This window comes from Cherax quadricarinatus, chromosome 55 (assembly GCF_038502225.1).
Source record: "Cherax quadricarinatus isolate ZL_2023a chromosome 55, ASM3850222v1, whole genome shotgun sequence".
NCBI classification, from domain to species: Eukaryota; Metazoa; Arthropoda; class Malacostraca; order Decapoda; family Parastacidae; genus Cherax; species Cherax quadricarinatus.
Genome location: NC_091346.1, coordinates 24,215,886 through 24,235,235, shown reverse-complemented (window position 1 = coordinate 24,235,235; position 19,350 = coordinate 24,215,886).

The window sequence follows — 19,350 nt, the reverse complement described above, 5'->3', positions numbered from 1 at the left end:
CCCACAAATTTTTTCTTAATGTAATGCACATTCCTCCCTACACTCACTAAATTTCTAATAAAATCCATCTCCTCAAATCCACATAGTTTAATATTATACTCATAACCCACAATTTTTCTCATTTCAACTATTTCATCAGAAAAAAGTCACCCGCATTTTGACTCAGTAATATTCACAACATGTCACAATTTTTTTTAGAAAACACTCATTTTTATAAATATATCACGAACACATCCAACTAAGATATGATATAAGTCACATTTTAGTCACATTCCCTCGATTTCGGTAATATGAACAAAAATGTTTGGGATAACATTAGAACATTTCCAAATTACGTTGGAGCACATTCAAAAATATATTGGAACACTTCCAAAATACATTAGAGTACTCCAGAATTACTTTGAACGACTCCATTTTTGGATATTTCTAAATTAGTTTTGGAGACTTTATCTTAAAATCGAACATTACTTTCTTGTTGGTAAACACACTCAATGGTAAAAATATTTACTCGATTTCCGGATAGAAACACAATCCTCGCTCTGAGAGACTCCTTGAGCTTATATGGCTTACCCCAAAGTATTGCGTCATGATTTTTGTACAATCCCCTCCGGTGACGTCATGAAATGGTGTTGACACCCAAGGTAGATTTAAGATAATCATCTCTTTCCAGACCAACTGCGTCCTCTTGTACTAAAATTTGGTGAGGTCACAGGGCTGACAGACACCATGAAATTAACTTAAATGAGATATAACATTTGTATTCTACCTCAATACTTTTTTCATGGTAAGGTTTGACTGATTTAAAACTCATCATGTCTTAAAATTTTTTTTTAATCATTTCTCTTTTTAATGAATGAATCATCATATATAATTAATCTTGGTGTAACAACACGCTCTAAACATCATAAATCCTCCCCTCTAGGTCTTTTTTTCTTCCAAGCCCCGTCACATCAGTACCTGCAAATGTTAATATTTTTTTTTATTTCATTAGCATATAATGGGGAGAATTTTGCATCATCACCTGCAAAAGATATAAATCAACTAAAAGTTACATATTTTTTTCACTATCCCAAACATGTCTCTCAAGTGTTATATCAGTATTCTTCTCTCTAACTTAAATATCTTCCCATTATTAACTTAAAAGCATAATCCTACTGTGTCCCCTTATTAACTTAAATGAACTAAAAGCGTGTTGTTAACTTAAATGATGTAAGCATTATGGTAGACATGATTCTTGGTGTTCTGGTAGAGAGAGAAGGCCGAAATGGTAACACATTTCACGAAGAGGTAAATGTGAGTTATATATTAGTTCAAATATATATCTCTCTTCAAGTTATAATTACTTCCTCATAATAATAATTTAAATATATTTCTCTCTTCAAGTTATAATTACTTCCTCATAATAATAATTTAAATGAATTAAACCACTGATACAAGGTAAATAATTTTGCTTACCTCATGAGGGATACCAAGCACTTCCCTCAATTCTAGAAGACAATAACTTCGAATCATCTTCTAATTCTTGACCTTGGTTAATGTTTTTCATTTCTTCTCTGACAACCATTGTTGTACGAATACCTTCTTCCTTAAATTTCATTACCATGTCTTCGAGTATGGGTTTATAATGTGTATTCCAGATATAATCATTTGAAGTTTCATACCTCCCAATACCTTTCAGAAAGATAACCTCTCTTATATTTTTATCGTCTTTCACACTTTTTATGACTCTCTCAATGGCTTCCTTGAAATGTCTTATTCTGTCTGCGATAGTATCTTTCTTTAAACCATACACCAAATGGGAATCTCTTGATTTTTCAATTAAATTTTGAGAAATGGTATTTTCCTCCAATGGTCCAGCAATACCAAATTGGCTTATTATGGCTGCTAAATAAGGAAGATTCAATTTTCTTTGATCCGGCAAAGGTTCAAACTCGATAACAGTTCCAGGAGTATCACGATCTTCAACTCTGCATCTTCTCAGATTAAGTAATGGTTCTCTACTCCGATACACATCAGCATAAGGATATTTCTTACCCAAATAATAACTTGCACCATATCCTTTTATAGCAACACAATTCGCATGAAAAATAATGCAGGCGTTGTCTCGACAATATTTTTCATCGTACAATTTTCCTTCTTCAATTTTAAAATATTTTTCCTTCCTGTTGTCTGTCTCCATTTTCTTGAGATGGTTAGTCGCACCCTGGTGGAAGAGGTACTAATGTATGAACAACAAAGAAATTCTAATGAGAAATATTTTTTTCATTTGTTGAGTAACAAACTTAATTTTTGGGATATAATACTATATTTTATCAAAATTTCAGGTAAAGAAGCAACAAAAGATGAGGAAAAATATCTTTCGTTAATGAAAGGTAATATTACGAAAGATTTTAGTGGCAGTGATACAATTCTTTTAGTACAACAAGCAAATTGTTGTGCTGTTAAATTGAAAAAGGGAGGTCTTGCTGATGCTTTAAGTCAGGTTTTATCACTTAGCAATCCATATTTATTTAGATCACCTGGATGTCATAAAGCAAATCTAGCTAGTGAAGTCACTCGTGATAAATTTGGGAACATAAAATTTGTAAATAATGGAAAAAATAACCCCATGATTGTCAATATGTTTGCACAGTATGTGATGGGACCTCCACGTAAGTATTATATGAACTGTAAAGTTGATAAGACCTACTACAATACATGCAAATATTTAGATACAAAGAAAGGTCGTGAGATTATATTCAAAGAGTGTATGAATGATCTTGTTAAGTGGTTATTAACAGATCCCTACGGGATTATAATGGAAAAAGTTGTGTTTCCAGAAGGAATTGGATGTGCTTCAGCCAGAGGTGATTGGCATGCATATCTTAAAATCATTCATGATTTTGCAAAGGAATTAAAAAAACGTCGTAAAAATATTGTTGTCATTATTGTAAAATATGACAAATAAAATACCTCTATAATACTTTTTTTTTTATATTCACTATCACTCTAAAACCTTATTAGGCAACTGAATAGAGATCATACGTCTGGCAGGAATGGTAATGAGTATAAACATCTCTGATCTTTGTTGTTCATACATTAGTAACTCTTCCACCAGGGTGCGACTAACCATCTCAAGAAAATGGAGACAGACAATAGGAAGGAAAAATATTTTAAAATTGAAGAAGGAAAATTGTACGATGAAAAATATTGTCGAGACAACGCCTGCATTATTTTTCATGCAAATTGTGTTGCTATAAAAGGATATGGTGCAAGTTATTATTTGGGTAAGAAATATCCTTATGCTGATGTGTATCGGAGTAGAGAACCATTATTTAATCTGAGAAGATGCAGAGTTGAAGATCGTGATACTCCTGGAACTGTTATCGAGTTTGAACCTTCGCCGGATCAAAGAAAATTGAATCTTCCTTATTTAGCAGCCATAATAAGCCAATTTGGTATTGCTGGACCATTGGAGGAAAATACCATTTCTCAAAATTTAATTGAAAAATCAAGAGATTCCCATTTGGTGTATGGTTTAAAGAAAGATACTATCGCAGACAGAATAAGACATTTCAAGGAAGCCATTGAGAGAGTCATAAAAAGTGTGAAAGACGATAAAAATATAAGAGAGGTTATCTTTCTGAAAGGTATTGGGAGGTATGAAACTTCAAATGATTATATCTGGAATACACATTATAAACCCATACTCGAAGACATGGTAATGAAATTTAAGGAAGAAGGTATTCGTACAACAATGGTTGTCAGAGAAGAAATGAAAAACATTAACCAAGGTCAAGAATTAGAAGATGATTCGAAGTTATTGTCTTCTAGAATTGAGGGAAGTGCTTGGTATCCCTCATGAGGTAAGCAAAATTATTTACCTTGTATCAGCGGTTTAATTCATTTAAATTATTATTATGAGGAAGTAATTATAACTTGAAGAGAGAAATATATTTAAATTATTATTATGGGGAAGTAATTATAACTTGAAGAGAGAGATATATTTGAACTAATATATAACTCATATTTACCTCTTCGTGAAATGTGTTACCATTTCGGCCTTCTCTCTCTACCAGAACACCAAGAATCATGTCTACCATAATACTTACATCATTTAAGTTAACAACACGCTTTTAGTTCATTTAAGTTAATAAGGGGTCACAGTAGGATTATGCTTTTAAGTTAATAATGGGAAGATATTTAAGTTAGAGAGAAGAATACTGATATAACACTTGAGAGACATGTTTGGGATAGTGAAAAAAAATATGTAACTTTTAGTTGATTTATATCTTTTGCAGGTGATGATGCAAAATTCTCCCCATTATATGCTAATGAAATAAAAAAAAATATTAACATTTGCAGGTACTGATGTGACGGGGCTTGGAAGAAAAAAAGACCTAGAGGGGAGGATTTATGATGTTTAGAGCGTGTTGTTACACCAAGATTAATTATATATGATGATTCATTCATTAAAAAGAGAAATGATTAAAAAAAAATTTTAAGACATGATGAGTTTTAAATCAGTCAAACCTTACCATGAAAAAAGTATTGAGGTAGAATACAAATGTTATATCTCATTTAAGTTAATTTCATGGTGTCTGTCAGCCCTGTGACCTCACCAAATTTTAGTACAAGAGGACGCAGTTGGTCTGGAAAGAGATGATTATCTTAAATCTACCTTGGGTGTCAACACCATTTCATGACGTCACCGGAGGGGATTGTACAAAAATCATGACGCAATACTTTGGGGTAAGCCATATAAGCTCAAGGAGTCTCTCAGAGCGAGGATTGTGTTTCTATCCGGAAATCGAGTAAATATTTTTACCATTGAGTGTGTTTACCAACAAGAAAGTAATGTTCGATTTTAAGATAAAGTCTCCAAAACTAATTTGGAAATATCCAAAAATGAAGTCGTTCAAAGTAATTCTGGAGTACTCTAATGTATTTTGGAAGTGTTCCAATATATTTTTGAATGTGCTCCAACGTAATTTGGAAATGTTCTAATGTTATCCCAAACATTTTTGTTCATATTACCGAAATCGAGGGAATGTGACTAAAACGTGATTTATATCATATCTTAGTTGGATGTGTTCGTGATATATTTATAAAAATGAGTGTTTTCTAAAAAAAATTGTGACATGTTGTGAATATTACTGAGTCAAAATGCGGGTGACTTTTTTCTGATGAAATAGTTGAAATGAGAAAAATTGTGGGTTATGAGTATAATATTAAACTATGTGGATTTGAGGAGATGGATTTTATTAGAAATTTAGTGAGTGTAGGGAGGAATGTGCATTACATTAAGAAAAAAATTGTGGGGATTCCTATAAAATGGGTATTAGCTGGTAGTGTTGATCTTAGTTTCTGGTGATTTTTATTAGTGTTTGAGCAGTATTCAGTGGTGTTTTGGGGGTGTTCGAATGCTGTTTTTGGAGTTTTCAATGGTAATTGATGGTGTTTTTTGGTGTTGTTCAAAGTAAAGTGTGGTGTGTATGGGTGTGTTTGTGTTAAATTTGGTAAAATGTCTCATGTTATAAGTGTTTGAGTTAGTTTTTGTGATAATGTTTTAAAGTCTGGAGAATGAGGGAGGAGTTTGGTGGATGAGATGTAATTTCGGTTAATGAAATGTGTAAGTGCAGATAAATTAGAGATGTCAAATCTTATTTGGGGGTATTCAAAATGATATTTTGGAAGCGTTTCAGTGTTGTTTGGAAATGTTCAAAGGTATTTTTGTGAGTATTCAATGATTTATGAGAGTGTTCGAAGTAATCTGGGGGTTGTTCTGTAGTGAGATAATAAAGGTTGTCGATGAGAGAATATTTCTTAAGAGATATTGAGAAAAAGTGTTAGTTACCATTTTGTCCTAGGCACATGTCGATTTGACACTAGGCCTGTTGTATAAGTGTGTGTGTGTGTGTGTGTGTGTGTAGGTTGGTAGACAGCAACCACCCAGGGAGGTACTACCGTCCTGCCAAGTGAGTGTAAAACGAAAGCCTCGTGTGTGTGTATGTGTGTGTGTATGTGTGTGTGTGTGTGTGTATGTGTGTGTGTGTGTGTACTCACCTAATTGTACTCACCTAATTGTGGTTGCAGGGGTCGAGACTCAGCTCCTGGCCCCGCCTCTTCACTGATCGCTACTGGATCCTCTCTTTCTCTGCTTCCTGAGCTTTGTCATACCTCTTCTTAAAACTATGTATGGTTCCTTCCTCCACTACTTCACTTGCTAGGCTATTCCACTTGCTGACAACTCTATGACTGAAAAAATACTTCCTAACGTCCCTGTGACTCGTCTGAGTCTTCAGCTTCCAGTTGTGACCCCTTGTCCCTGTGTCCCCTCTCTGGAACATCCTATCTCTGTCCACCTTGTCTATTCCCCGCAGTATCTTGTATGTGGTTATCATGTCTCCCCTGACCCTTCTGTCCTCCAGTGTCGTCAGTCCGATTTCCCTTAACCTTTCCTCGTACGACATTCCCTTGAGCTCTGGGACTAGCCTTGTTGCAAACCTTTGTACTTTCTCTAACTTCTTGACGTGCTTGACCAGGTGTGGGTTCCAGACTGGTGCTGCATACTCCAGTATGGGCCTAACATACACAGTGTACAGTGTCTTGAACGATTCCTTATTAAGGTATCGGAACGCTATTCTCAGGTTTGCCAGGCGCCCGTATGCTGCAGCAGTTATTTGTATGTGTGTGTGTGTGTGTGTGTGTATTAACTTCGTAATATGTAAAATTTTGACTAGTGAATTTATCGAAAAGTGGTTATAAGTTGTAAGTGTTGTGGTGAATTGTGAGTTATGAGTGAAAATTGTGAGATGTTGGTGGGAGAATGAGGGTTTTGGGGGGCGGGGGGAGAAGGGGTAAGAAGAGAGAGAAGGTTACTTCGTGGGGGAGTGACCTGAGATGTTATCTGAGATCGGTCAGATAAGACTCCCCGGACTTTTTCTGATGAAATAGTTAAAACGAGAAAAATGTCTAGACTTGAGGAGAGTGAATCTTTTGTAAAGAAATTGTGGATTGTTGTGGGTATTAACGAAAAAAAATGTGGAATTATTTGGGTTATCCTGGGTTAAGAGTGAAATGTGTAATGTTTTCCCTATGTTGTATATGAAATGTGTAATATTGAGATGGTGACGACGTAGAAGATCCAGAACAAAATGCACAGTATTTCTTCCAGAGAAAAGTATGTTGATTTTAGTCAATGAATTGTATCTTTTTTTCGATGAATTTTTTTTGTTGGATGTATATAAATTGCATTGTTTGTATAATAAATAAATAAATGAAAATATTGTGTATTAGTGTCATCCTGCATTTTATTGTCTGCTCGACAAGATTCAGCCTGTGTGTGTGTGGTCATCACGTGAGGTCACTGACATAGGGGGAAGTCGACAAGATTCAGCCTGTGTGTGTGTGGTCATCACGTGACGTTACTGACATAGGGGGAAGTCGACAAGATTCAGCCTGTATGTGTGGTCATCACGTGAGGTCACTGACATAGGGGGATGGAGCAGGAATTTTGGAATGGAAGTGGGTGGTGGGAGGGGTACCCATAGGGGGAAACCCAAAAAATTTGATCCGAGGAGATGGAGAGCACAAGAAAATGAAATTCAAAAAAAAAATCGGAAAAAAATTCGGGGAGCGAGGGCAATCCGGACGACGCTACAGAAGGCGCGGGGCGGGCGCCGGTCGGGCGGGCGCGCGGGCGCGGCGCGGAAGGAGTCCGCTCAGAGGAGACCGTACCGTGGAGACCATACCGTGGGAGACCGCTCTGTAGAAATCATCACTACTTATATATATATATATATATATATATATATATATATATATATATATATATATATATATATATATATATATATATATATATATATATATATATATATATATATATATATATATATATATATATATATATATATATATATATATATATATAATTTTAAATCATTTGCATAGCAACATATGAACTTAAAAATGAGGAAGCACTGCGAAAGACTTGCTGGCCCATGCTAGGCTGGTTTATCTCAAATCTAAAAAGATGAATAAAACACTTGTACAACACGTAGGAATATTTATTCTAGAAACGTGTCGCCAGCCAGTTACTGCTTCGGTCCAGTGCAGAGAAGCGGTGGGAGATGAGGAGTTTGAGGTAATCAGTCCCTCAGCCTGGAGTCGAGGTGTTCACTCCATCAAGCTTGATGTCTCCGCTTACTACAGCTCCATCTCATCTGTCACCAGTATATAAGCTGCATCTCCGCCAATATCCTGCTCTTTTACCAAGCTTGATGGACTCCTGGCTAAGGGACTGATTACCTCAAACACCTCCTCATCTTACACTGTTTCTCTACATTGGACTGAAGAAACCACTGGCTGGCGAAACGTTTCTACAATAAATGTTCCCAAGTGCTGAATTAGTGTCTTATTTATCAACTTAGGGTTTTCTAAACCATTTATTCAAAATCAAATTCAAAGCTTCTCTCTCCTATATATACGTCTAACCTAAGATGAATTTGTTTTGACTTATTATTATAATCTTAACTAAGCGCTAAACCCACAAGGGTCGTACAGCGCTGGTGTTAACTTTGTTATTACTGCATCATCACTTGTACAAAATTCGTTTAAGATTAAATAATATTTTGATGCAGTGTGGCTTAGCGACGATGATGGTGGCTTAGCGACCATGATGTTGGCTTAGTGACGATGATGATGGTGGCTTAGTGACGATGATGGTGGTGGCTTAGCGACGATGATGGTGGCTTAGCGACGATGATGTTGGCTTAGTGACGATGATGATGGTGGCTTAGTGACGACGATGATGGTGGCTTAGTGACGATGATGGTGGTGGCTTAGCGACGATGATGGTGGCTTAGCGACGATGATGTTAGCTTAGTGACGATGATGATGGTGGCTTAGTGACGATGATGGTGGTGGCTTAGCGACGATGATGGTGGCTTAGCGACGATGATGATGGCATAGCGACGACGATGGTGGCTTAGTGACGATGATGATGGTGGCTTAGTGACGATGATGGTGGTGGCTTAGTGACGATGATGATGGTGGCTTAGTGACGATGATGGTGGTGGCTTAGCGACGATGATGGTGGCTTAGCGACGATGATGGTGGCTTAGTGACGATGATGATGGTGGCTTAGTGACGATGATGGTGGTGGCTTAGTGACGATGATGATGGTGGCTTAGTGACGATGATGGTGGTGGCTTAGCGACGATGATGGTGGCTTAGCGACGATGATGGTGGCTTAGTGACGATGATGATGGTGGCTTAGTGACGATGATGGTGGTGGCTTAGTGACGACGATGATGATGGCTTAGCGACGATGATGATGGTGGCTTAGCGACGATGATGGTGGCTTAGTGACGATGATGATGGTGGCTTAGTGACGATGATGGTGGTGGCTTAGTGACGATGATGATGGTGGCTTAGTGACGATGATGGTGGTGGCTTAGCGACGATGATGGTGGCTTAGCGACGATGATGGTGGCTTAGTGACGATGATGATGGTGGCTTAGTGACGATGATGGTGGTGGATTAGTGACGATGATGGTAGCTTAGCGACGATGATGGTGGCTTAGTGACGATGATGATGGTGGCTTAGTGACGATGATGGTGGTGGCTTAGTGACGATGATGATGGTGGCTTAGTGACGATGATGGTGGTGGCTTAGCGACGATGATGGTGGCTTAGCGACGATGATGATGGTGGCTTAGTGACGATGATGGTGGTGGCTTAGTGACGATGATGATGGTGGCTTAGCGACGATGATGGTGGTGGCTTAGCGACGATGATGGTGGTGGCTTAGCGACGATGATGGTGGTGGCTTACCGACGATGTTGGTGGTGGCTTAGCGACGATGATGGCGGTGGCTTAGCGACGATGATGGTGGCTTAGTGACGATGATGGTGGTGGCTTAGCGACGATGATGGTGGTGGCTTAGTGACGATGATTGTGGTGGCTTAGTGACGATGATGATGGTGGCTTAGCGACGATGATGGTGGTGGCTTAGTGACGATGATGGTGGTGGCTTAGCGACGATGATGATGGTGGCTTAGCGACACTGATGCTGGTAGCTTAGCGACAATGATGATGGTGGCTTTGCGATGATGATGATGGTGGCTTAGTTACACTGATGATGGTGGCTTAGCGACAATGATGATGGTGGCTCAGCGACGATGATGATGGTGGCTTAGCGACGATGATGATGGTGGCTTAGCGACGATGATGATGGTGGCTTAGCGACAAAGATGATGGTGGCTTAGCGACGATGATGATGGTGGCTTAGCGACGATGATGATGGTGGCCTAGCGACGATGATGATGGTGGCTTAGCGACGATGATGATGGTGGCTTAGCGACGATGATGGTGGTGGCTTAGCGACGATGATGATGGTGGCTTAGCGACGATGATGATGGTGGCTTAGCGACGATGATGATGGTGGCTTAGCGACGATGATGATGGTGGCTTAGCGACGATGATGATGGTGGCTTACGACGATGATGATGGTGGCTTAGCGACGATGATGATGGTGGCTTAGCGACGATAATGATGGTGGCTTAGCGACGATGATGGTGGTGGCTTAGCGACGATGATGGTGGTGGCTTAGCGACGATGATGATGGTGGCTTAGCGACACTGATGATGGCTTACGACGATGATGATGGTGGCTTAGCGACGATAATGATGGTGGCTTAGCGACGATGATGGTGGTGGCTTAGCGACGATGATGGTGGTGGCTTAGCGACGATGATGATGGTGGCTTAGCGACACTGATGATGGTAGCTTAGCGACAATGATGATGGTGGCTTAGCGACGATGATGATGGTGGCTTAGTGACACTGATGATGGTGGCTTAGCGACAATGATGATGGTGGCTTAGCGACGATGATGATGGTGGCTTAGCGACACTGATGATGGTGGCTTAGCGACGATGATGATGGTGGCTTAGCGACGATGATGATGGTGGCTTAGCGACGATGATGATGGTGGCTTAGCGATGATGATGATGGTGGCCTAGCGACGATGATGATGGTGGCTTAGCGACGATGATGATGGTGGCTTAGCGACGATGATGATGGTGGCTTAGCGACGATGATGGTGGTGGCTTAGCGACGATGATGATGGTGGCTTAGCGACGATGATGATGGTGGCTTAGCGACGATGATGATGGTGGCTTAGCGACGATGATGATGGTGGCTTAGCGACGATGATGATGGTGGCTTACGACGATGATGATGGTAGCTTAGCGACGATGATGAGGGTGGCTTAGCGACGATGATGATGGTGGCTTAACGACGATGATGATGGTGGCTTAGCGACACTGATGATGGTGGTGGCTTAGCGACGATGATGATTGTGGCTTAGCGACACTGATGATGATAGCTTAGCGACAATGATGATGGTGGCTTAGTGACACTGATGATGGTGGCTTAGCGAAAATGATGATGGTGGCTTAGCGACGATGATGATGGTGGCTTAGCGACAATGATGATGGTGGCTTAGCGACGATGGTGATGGTGGCTTAGCGACAATGATGATGGTGGCTTAGCGACGATGATGATGGTGGCTTAGCGACAATGATGGTGGTGGCTTAGCGACGATGATGATGGTGGCTTAGCGACGATGATGATGGTAATAATGCTGGTAGAACTACCGGCAGTATGTCAGGGTAAACCAGTAGGCCGGACTTGAGTCCTGGAGGTGGGAAGTACAGTGTCTGCACTCAGATGGAGGAGTGTTAATGTTGCAGTTTTATAACTGTAGTGTAAGTGCGCCTCTGGTGAGACAGTGATGGACTGAATGTTGATGAAGGTGTTTCTTCTTTTTTTGGGTCACCTGACCTTGGTGCGTGACGGCCGATGTGTTAGTACAAAATGTTAGGTTAAAGGACACAAGTGCAACCAATGCAACATTTTATTGTGGCAACGTTTCGTTGTGAGAGCGAAACATTGTCACAATAAAATGTTGTTTTAGTTGCATTTGTGTTCTTTTAGCTCACGATGAACATTATTTATAATGGTTCATGCTTCTGATGGATCGATACTCTTGTTTTTTATGGTGGATTTTGATAAATATCATTTATTGAGTATAAATACTTTATAACTCGTACATTTATTCCATTAGATCCCATAAAGAAATATGTTTAATGTTTAGTAATTCACAAATAACTTGCACATAAGAGAATGGGGGTCAGCGGACCTCCAGTAGCAACAGCTTGATTGACCAGGGAAGCACCAGACGAGCCTGGCCCATGACCAGGCTCCGGTAGTAGAAAAACTCTCGGAACTTATCATAGGTATATCAAAGGTATATAGACCTATAAATTATGAAGTTTTCTTGTTCTGATATTTCCCCCCCTCCCCCCCTTCCAGTTTCTTTCCCCAAGTTCACTCCATAAGTTTCCTCCCCAAACACTAGTCATGAGCCGCCTAAAACATGCCAATAAGAGCTTCCCCATGTCCCCAATCCTCCCCACCTGCTGCCTTCTTAACAGCGAGCTTCATTACATCAAGGAGGTACAAACGGCTGCCTTCTGGAGGTAAACACACCGTTGGCAGCTCGTTATGCAGCCGCCGTCACCAGACACAGCCTTCGCTCTACGTTATCCACTAGCCAAAACGCCGAGCCTGGGATAGTAGCATAGTCTACTTTACACTCTTCGTGCGCTCAACTAAGATGCGAGTCGACACCAGGAGGCTACGAGGACTGGTCCCGGGACACCTGGAACTAGTCAACGGTTCCATTAAGGCTAACATGGCAAGTCCTGGATCATCAGTTACATCAGACTCATAATTACGTTAGCCAAGACGACTGAGCGAGCGTTTTTACACTCAGAAAATGTGTTGTGCTCTGTTATATTAATTATAATTTTACTTAAGTCTACGATACCGTAGCTCTGTAGCTCACTCAGCTCACACACACTGAGGTCCGTGGTTCGTTCCCCGGTACAGGTAGAAACACCTGCTGTTCATGTTCACCTAGCAGTAAAGAGGTGGATGTTAGCTGACTGGTGTTGGTCACCTTCTGGGGACAAAATTAACCTAATTTTCCCGAAATGCTCTACATAACCAGGGGCTTTTTATATAGTATATCACTGATGTCAGCTATGGTCTGTATAAGTTATATCATGTAATATTACAGATAAAGATTATTATTATTATTAATTATATTATTTTTAATAATAATAATAATAATAATAATAATAATAATATTATTATTATTATTATTATTATTATTCTAGAAGGGTTGCTTGAACCAGGTGAAGGGCTCTTGATACAGAGGTTAGGCTCTATCCTCCACTTCTTGATACAGAGGTTAGGCTCTATCCTCCACTTCTTGATACAGAGGTTAGGCTCTATCCTCCACTTCTTGATACAGAGGTTAGGCTCTATCCCCACGCTCTGTGTCAACCCAAAATAATATTTTATTTTACGGTGCGTGATTTTTTTTAACTTGAGGATTTTTTTTTTTTTTTTTTTTTTTTTGTAATTGTTTGACCATTTAAGGTTGTTGCACTTGGTCCTCTGTTTTGTATTAGTACGTGAAAACTTCCTGATAATTTATAGGTGTTTCTGCCAAGAAAGTTTTAGCAAGCTTTGTCTGCGTCGTCTGTGTCAATGATTTCATTGCGATTAAGATGCGAAAAATTCTTAACACACTGAAGCGAAGTTTGCGTTTTAAAATCATGTTTTTTTCTGTTTTTTTTACGAAGTTAATGTATTGTTAGGCATCTGGGCTGGTGTGTGTGTGTGTGTGTGTGTGTGTGTGTGTGTGTGTGTGTGTGCTCACCTATTTGTGGTTGCAGACATCGAGTCACAGCTCCTGGCTCCGCTTCTTCACTGGTCGCTACTAGATCTACTTTCTCCCTGCTCCATGAACTTTATCGTATCTCCTCTTAAAGCTCAGTATGGATCCTGCCTCCACTACACCACTTCCTGACAAATCTGTGAGTAAAGAAATACTTCTTAACATCCCTGTGGTTCATCTGAGTTTTCAACTTCAAGTTGTCATCCCTTGTTGCTGTGTCCCACATCTGAAATATTCTGTTCCTATCCACCTTGTCAATTCCTCTCAGTATGTTATATGTCGTTATCACGTCCTCCTGTCCTCCAGTGTCGTCAGGTTGATTTCCGTTAACCTATCTTCGTAGGATATACCTCTTAGCTCTGGGAATAGTCTTGTTGCAAATCTTTGCACTGTCTCTATTTTTTGACGTACTTGACCAGGTGTGGGTTCCAAAGTGGTTCTGCACTCTCCAGTATGAGCCTGACGTACACGGTATAGTGTCTTAAATGGCTCCTTACTTAGGTGTCGAAATTCTATTCTTAGATTTGTCAGGTGCTTTATGCTGCAGCAGTTATTTGGTTGATATACGCCTCAGGAGATGTGCTCGGTATGATACTGACCCAAAGATCGTTTTCCTTGAGTGAGGTTTGCAGCCTCTGCCCCCCCTAGCTTGTACTCCGTCTGCGATCTTCTTTGACCTTCCCCAATCTTCATGATTTTTGCACTTGGCGGGGTTAAACTCCAGGAGCTAGTTGCTGGACCAGGCCTGCAGCCTGTCCAGATCCCTTTATAGTCTTTCCTTATCCTCATCCGTTTGAATTCTCCGCACTAGCTTCACATCGTCTGCAAACAGGGACACCTCTGAATCTCTCCCTTCCGTCATGTCATTCACATATACCAGAAACAGCACTGGTCCGAGGACCGACCCTTGTGGAACCCCGCTCGTTACAGTCGCCCACTCTAACACCTCGTCACGTACCATCACTTGTTGTTTCCTTCCTGTCAGGTATTTTCTGATCCATGCAGTGCCTTTCCTGTTATTCCTGCCTGCTCCTCTAGCTTTTGCACTAATCTCTTGTGTGGAACTGTGTCGAAAGCCTTCTTACAGTCCAAAAAATGCAGTCTACCCACCCCTCTCTCTCCTGTCTTACTTACGTTAACTTGTCGTAAAATTCCAGTAGGTTAGTGACACAGGATTTCCCTTCCTGAAACTGTGTTGGTTATTGTGTATATGCTCATTTCTTTCTAATTGCTACACCACTTTTCCTGATAAGGTTCTCCGTGACTTTGCATACTATGCATGCCAGTGACATTGGTCTGTAGTTTAATGCTGCCTGTTTGTCTCCTTTCTTAAAAACTGGGACTATATTTGCTGTCTTCCACACCTCAGGTTGCATAGAGGGATGTCTGGTCCCACCGCCTTTGAGGTACGAAGTTCACAACCTCCTCCTCGGTTGTGTGTAGTGTGTCCAGCACTTGTTGATGTACCCTGACTTCCCGGTTTGCTGGAGTCCTTTGTGTCTCCATTGAAAATACTTCCTTAAGTCTCGTGTTGAGCTCTTCACATACTTCTTGGTCATTTCTTGTGAGTTTTGCCTCTTTACACTTTTGCGTGAACCAAGGGCTCGTTCTGGACTTCTCATTGTTTCTGTTGTCCTTGGGTATGAACCTCTCTTCCACCTCTTTGAATTTTGTAGTCACGTATCCCATCATTTTACTTACTGTTTTTCAAACCAGTTCTCTTTTCCATTGTACATTATGAAGGAAATTCCTCATAGCTGTGTAGTCCCCTCCCATCCTACTCATGTTGCTTCACTCTCCACTTTGAACTCTGCTGTGTATTCAAACCTCGGGACCACGTGATCACTAGCTCTGAGGGAACTTTCATGTGTAATGTCCCCCAATGTCTGATCTACTCAAGGTGAATATGAAGCCCAGTCTTGCTGGTTCATCCTCTCTCCCTCTGGTAGTGTCCCTAACATGTTGATGCATGAGGTTTTCCAGTACCACCTACATCATCTTAGACCTCCACGTTTGTGGTCCCCCATGTGGCTCCAGGTTTTCCCAGTCATTCTCCTTGTGATTGAAATCACCCACAACTAGTAACTTTGCCCTACCCATATTGGCCCTTCTGGCAACCTCAGCTACTGTATCAACTATTGCTGTGTTGTTCTCATCGCACTCTTGTCTTGGCCTCCTGCTATTCAGTAGCTGGTTGTACATCACTACAATCACCACCTTGGGTCCCAGAGTCTGAAGTGTTCCTACTGTGTAGTCCCTTGCTGCCCTTCTGTCCACTTCTTCCAACTCCTCAAAACTCCACTGATTTTTGATGAGGACCGTTGCAACTAATCCTGCCCCCTCGGTACCCTCTATCTTCCCCAGGATCTGATATATTCTACATGTATATCGTGCCGAATAAGCCAAGCTGGCGAGTTAGGCTTAAAAAGCAAGTGTATTTTCTGCAAAGTGAATTTTTTTAATGCCATAAATCTGCAAAACTTAATGTGAACATAACGATATAATATGTATCACTGATTTAAATTAATGTTATTAACAGTTATTGAGGTGTGCTTGGTATGGAGAAGGGACTGGCTGGTGGGATCCTTGATGGTCGTGGGCGGGGAAGGCAGGCATTGGCAGTCACTTCGTCAGTGGTCTCTAGGTCGTATGTTATCGTTAAAAAGGTGTTAGGTTGGAGGTAGTGGCGAAGGAGAGTGGGGGTCCGGGTTGGTGTTTGGGTGGGGTGGGAGAGAAGGAGGGGGAGCAGATGAAGCTGAATGTGCGGCTCTTATTTTCTCTTTCCACACTCGATTTATGGTCATTACTTCCCTCTCCCCAGCATGCTCTTGATTTTTAGGTTATAGATTCTTCCTGATGTGTGATAACAAGCAGTGGCCTGGCAGTGGTGATGATGAAGGTGGTGGTGGTGGTGGTGATGGTGGTGGTGGTGACGATAGTGAGGGTGGCGGCTGCTGTGGTAGTGGCATCTGTTGGGGAGGCATGCTACTAGCAATAACTAGTATGGCAATACACAGATAGCTAGTACTACGGCCTAGAGAAGCACCAAAAACACTGTGTGAACTACTAGTAAAAATCTTCAACAAGTCTCTGGAAACGAGGTAACCACCAAAATACATGAGCACCTAATAAAGTCTGGATATTCAGTCTTTGGGACAGATAGTGTTGAACTACAGATCTATATCCCTCACATAGATATTACCTTGGGAAATGGAAATGATAATCAGGAGAATGGCGGAGCACCAAAGACCTGCTTCAGGAAACATTTATATTTCCTGAGAACCCTTACGCATCTGCTAGAAAAATGACAGGATGGATAATGAGAACCTTCAAAACTAGGGAGGCCAAGCCCATGATGACACTCTTCAGGTCACTTGTTCTATCTAGGCTGGAATATTGCTGCACACTAACAGCACCTTTCAAGGCAGGTGAAATTACCGACCTAGAAAATGTACAGAGAACTTTCACGGCGCGCATAACGGAGATAAAACACCTCAATTACTGGGAGCGCTTGAGGTTCCTAAACCTGTATTCCCTGGAACGCAGGAGGGAGAGATACATGATTATATACACCTGGAAAATCCTAGAGGGACTAGTACCGAACTTGCACACGAAAATCACTCACTACGAAAGCAAAAGACTTGGCAGACGATGCACCATCCCCCCAATGAAAAGCAGGGGTGTCACTAGCACGTTAAGAGACCATACAATAAGTGTCAGGGGCCCGAGACTGTTCAACTGCCTCCCAGCACACATAAGGGGGATTACCAACAGACCCCTGGCAGTCTTCAAGCTGGCACTGGACAAGCACCTAAAGTCAGTTCCTGATCAGCCGGGCTGTGGCTCGTACGTTGGTTTGCGTGCAGCCAGCAGCAACAGCCTGGTTGATCAGGCTCTGATCCACCAGGAGGCCTGGTCACAGACCGGGCCGCGGGGGCGTTGACCCCCGGAACTCTCTCCAGGTAAACTCCAGGTTACCTATCCTAACCTGGAGAACAGTGGCTTCGTGAAAAACCTCCACCATGAGTTTAAAGAATGTAAGTTTATTTATGCACAGATACACATAAGTACAGTTATCATACACAGTTTAAATTACATGGGAGGTAACTGGAGTTCTAAGACAAGGTGACAGAGCTAAAGTAGGGAAGAAAAGGGCGGTTGGGCTTCATATTCCTGCGTTTTATGAAGGAACGGATACTGTACCACACTAGAGACTGATCCACAAGCTAGGGAGGAGGTGCATGAGGCTGTGGGTAAAATGAAAAGGGGAGGGGTAAGCAGATTAGATTGATGGGACCAATACAGAAATGCTAAATGCAGGTGGGGATTTAGTTTTGGAATGGTTGGTGCTTTTACTTAACAAATATATGAAGTAGAAGGTACCTAGGGATTGGGCAAGATTAAAAGTGCCACACTGTATCACAGAATTATTAAAAGGATATAGACAAAGTGATGTTCAGGAAGGATCTATCAGGATGGACGGGCGTGACAAGTGGAGTCCCTCAAGGATCTCTACTGAGATCGTTACTGTTTATTATAAGGGAAAATGACAAGCCAGAAGAGATAAAGTTATGTTTCCATGTTCGTAGCTGAGGTAAAATTTTTAATGATAATTAATCTTAAAGAGGACGGGAATGACCACAAGACAACATGAACATACTACGAGGATGGTCAGATAGATGCTTACTATAGCATCATCCTCCAAGAGGGAAGGGCAACAAGAAGACCTTGCTTATAATGGACTCTTGGTCTAAACATCACACACAGCAAAGGTAGGATAAGGCTCTTGCAGCAGGGAGAGAATGGACCTAGTAGTGACTAGCGAAGAGGCAGGACCAAGAGCTACGACTCGACTTCTGAAACCACAAATTGAGTACAAATCGGTGAGCACACATTCACGCGCATGCAAGCACACGCCAAGTGTCTTTGACAACTAGTAACTACGCAGGCACGCAGGCGAGGAAGTAGAGGCGTGAGACAAGTGTAGGAGACTCCGAGTGGTGTGTGTAGCGGTGCTGACGAGGGAGGAGGGAATGGAGACTTAAGAAAGCACCTCCCACCTTTCAAGTGACCCCATTACCCATGACATATGAAGTGGCAGAGCGCCGCCCCGGCCCCCCTGCTATACAGCACCATTACGACAATATGGTAGCACTAAAAGGCTACTTCTTTATTTGCATTTTGTAGAAAGCAAGTTGCACTTCACCTCTTATTCCCTCCCTGAGGGCAAGGCTGATACACACGACTCTGGGGCATTAAAGACGACGAGTCACTGGCGAACAGTGTGATTTCCGACCTTAATGGCAGCAGTGGGAAAACATCTACTAGCCGCACGGTTCTATTATCCCCGGAAACATAAATGGGAATTTTGTAAGCAGGAATGTATTGTTGTGATAGTTGGATTTCCGGGAAAGAAGGTTTTTTGTGCCCTCTGGCGAGAATCACACGTGTGGACGTAGGAATTTTTAGTCTTAGAGAAAGGTGTGGATGAGCACTTTCTTGACCCGGCTATGGGTATTACCAGAGCCAGCAGATGGTCCCCTGGCACTACTCT